Source organism: Lactuca virosa, chromosome 4, assembly GCF_052849685.1.
Source record: "Lactuca virosa cultivar CGN04683 chromosome 4, Lactuca_virosa_CGN04683_v6, whole genome shotgun sequence".
NCBI classification, from domain to species: Eukaryota; Viridiplantae; Streptophyta; class Magnoliopsida; order Asterales; family Asteraceae; genus Lactuca; species Lactuca virosa.
In genome coordinates, this window is record NC_136429.1 from 431,756,612 (window position 1) to 431,759,475 (window position 2,864).

Below are 2,864 nucleotides of genomic sequence, written 5' to 3' on the forward strand. Positions count from 1 at the left end.
TAGATTATCCGTTGATCCCAATTGACCAACAAGCTAACATGGATTCTTTTTTTTTTTCTTTTTTTTCTTTTGCAACCGTGATTGTAGATGACGTTTACAAAATCCAACATGTACGATCACTAAGAGATTATTATTTTTATGTAAAAAAAAGTATTTTGGAATATTGGGATTCAAACAAAATAATTGAGATTATTTGTTTTGTCAAGACCCATTCAACTTAATTATTTTCAAGTTTTTTAATTGTTTGATTTACAAAAGTACGCCTTTCCTATCGCAGGCAAATTTAGTAATGACTATTTGTAGAAGACTTCAAACTTTTATAAAGAAAATATTTTATAGTATAATGTATAATGAAAGAACCAGATACATAAACTATCTTTTTATAAAACTCTAGCTAAGCACATGAATTTCTATTACATGCCCTTCTCACTTAGTACAAATCACTTCACATCTTATTATTCATAGGATAACATGATTTTATAAGAAACATTAATCGAATGTTGCTCTCTTTCCTTCCTTGAATTTATTTTGGGTAATGCTATTTGGTTGAGGTCATTCATAGGATGAGGTGAACCACTAGGGAAAAAATACAAATAAGAGTGGTGCCAAAGAGGATTGAAAAACTCATAGGGCCAAAAATTAAGAGGATTGTTTGTAGATACTCAGGGTGTTTTTTAGGTTTGTGTATATAATTCGATGCATAGTCCCATCCGTATGGTCTATGGTTTCCCTTCAACGTCTTTTTTGTCCTCATCACCTTGATCCTATCGTTTGGAACCATCATATTTAAATCCACGGGATTACTCGACCACCCTGTCAAGATAGAAATTTTCCAAGAATATTAGCTAGCAGATAACCGAGCATTCGTTCATTAATGTCTGTGTGCATTTAACAACACTACTGTACGTATATTAAAAATAATTATATGTATGGTATCAAGCTATAAACTCCTCACAAGTTATACAATTATAAAGTTCTTATTACCTTCAAATTGAGATCTTTGAGCACTAATCTTTAAGCGTGAGCTGACTTTGTGCTCCTTCTGCGGTGGGAGCATTGTACCATATGCAAAAGAAGGTGTTAATGTTGACATCTTCATGTTGCGTTTTCAGTCTTGATTGATTTTTTGGTGTGTTTTTGTGGAGATTTGGATTGATTGTGGTGATTATGAGAAATAGATTGAGTTGTCTAGTTTGAGTCGTGTTTCGTCAAGTGTATTTGTATGTGGCATTGGTTGCCCTTTTAATTTCATCAACTGTACTTCTATGTTGAATTCGTTGTCTTTTTAAGTTCTTTCATTATCTGATAGGAACAATTCACAGATATAGTCACAACGTAGCCTATGTATGGTTCGGCATGTAGCATGACATATATCTGAACAGGGTAAAATAATGTTGCTTTTTCAGCTGCCCATGTTACGATTATAACATAACCGCCATGATTTTATCTTATAAAGATTAATGTTCGATATTTTTAGTGATGTGTCCTTAGGATTTTAAATGTCTTTATGAGAGTTCATAGTTATTGTTATTCATTTTTTTAGTTGTAAATTTTATGATAAACTAATATTAATCTATATGAAAACGCATACAAAATACTAGATTTTGTAAAAATTAACATAATTACATACAAAAAGTCAAGCTGAACATATTTATCAAGCATCGGTAAACTTGCATAATCTAAAGGTTTTTGAAATTATCACGAAGACGTTTGTTAATAATAAGAAACCAGGTATGGTAATATAAAATTACTAGTTGTCAGACCCGTTTACTATACAGGTTTATTAAAAAATGTGAAGATCTACAAATTTATGAAATTTGAATTTCTAAAGAAAGTAAAATATTGAATTATTAAAATGTAATGTTCAATTTTTTTTGAACTTTTTTCATTTCTTTTTTAATTGTATAAAATTTAGAAACTTAAAAATTGAAAATAACTGCATTAATTAAATTGAGATATATTTATTATTCGTATATTTATTAAAAATTTTACATTTAACTAAAATTTTAATAAAATGGAAAAAAAAAAACTATATAATGACAAATAGAAAAATAAAAAATTAAAAATTCTTAATATGTGTTAAATGTAAAGAGAATATTATATTTAACAAAAATGATTTTCATTTATTAAGATGGACATAATTAGGATAGATGTTAACAATTATATGTATTGTGGTGTACTATTACACTACTTTTGGTTTATTAGTAGTTTATTTATTTTGTATTCAAATGTGAAAATTGTATTTCTCGAAATTTATATTGTTCTGTTTTTATATATGTCAATATGTGTTTTTATATATTTCAATATGTGTAATTAAGATTATTTTTGAAAACGACACAAACCTTATCATGCTGGTGCATATGAAAAGTTAGGAATGAACTAACTTTCTAAAGGACCACCAAGTCGGTGCATTAACAATAATATGGTGTTGAACTCACTAAGAAGCAATCTTAACAATAACATGGTGTTGAACTCACTAAGTAGCAATCTAATTTTTATGGTCAAAATAATAAAAAATCTCAAAAAATAAAAATAAAAATAAAAATAAAATAATGAATAAACAAAAATTCTTATAAAAGTCCCAATATTCTCGGAAAAGTTTCACTTTAGTCCCAAATTTTTTTTTAACAGATAAGTCCCGATTATTCCATTTTACATGATAATAAGTCATTTCCTGTTAAAAAAAAAAATTTTAAGTCGAGTCAAACTAAAATAATCAGGACATTTATGTTTAAAAAAATTAGGACTAAAGTAAAACTTTTCCAAAAATACTAGGACTTTTCTAGCAATTTCCCTAGTTTCCAAAGTGAAAAATCACAAATCAGAGTATCCAAAAATTGAATCTCATAAAAACAGAAGGATGT

At 27.6% G+C, this 2,864-nt stretch overlaps 1 long non-coding RNA gene across 1 annotated transcript; it reads right to left on the reverse strand.

Moving 5' to 3' along the window:
• Window positions 1-364: 364 nt before the first annotated feature.
• On the reverse strand, window positions 365-1,271 carry LOC145169174 (uncharacterized). Its single transcript, XR_013742342.1, has 2 exons — window positions 985-1,271; window positions 365-813 (listed from the first exon to the last, which is right to left on the reverse strand). It is a non-coding gene; the product is annotated as an uncharacterized LOC145169174 (long non-coding RNA).
• Between the last annotated feature and the right edge of the window lie 1,593 nt (window positions 1,272-2,864).